The sequence below is a fragment of the Brassica oleracea genome, chromosome C1 (genome assembly GCF_000695525.1).
Source record: "Brassica oleracea var. oleracea cultivar TO1000 chromosome C1, BOL, whole genome shotgun sequence".
Taxonomy (NCBI): Eukaryota; Viridiplantae; Streptophyta; class Magnoliopsida; order Brassicales; family Brassicaceae; genus Brassica; species Brassica oleracea.
Window position 1 is genome coordinate 16,942,536 of NC_027748.1, and position 317 is coordinate 16,942,852.

Genomic DNA, 317 nt, shown 5'->3' on the forward strand with positions numbered 1-317 from the left:
GCCAAGAGATCTTGTCCTCATTGGACCACACACATCTGAATGTACCAAATCCAGTACCTCGGGCTTCCTAGAAGGCGCAGAAGACTTGAAAGACACCATGTGTTGTTTTCCCGCAAAGCAATGCGAACACTTCTGCAGGTGCAAACCAGAGATTCTTGGAATCCCTTCATTCTTAGACAACACAAACATTCCCTTCTCACTCATGTGACCGAGTCTCTTGTGCCATAACTCCATGACACCATCATTCTCCACCGCATTAACAACGTCTTTGGAGACCTTAGCTTGCATTCAATAGAAGGATGAAGACTTCTCACCTC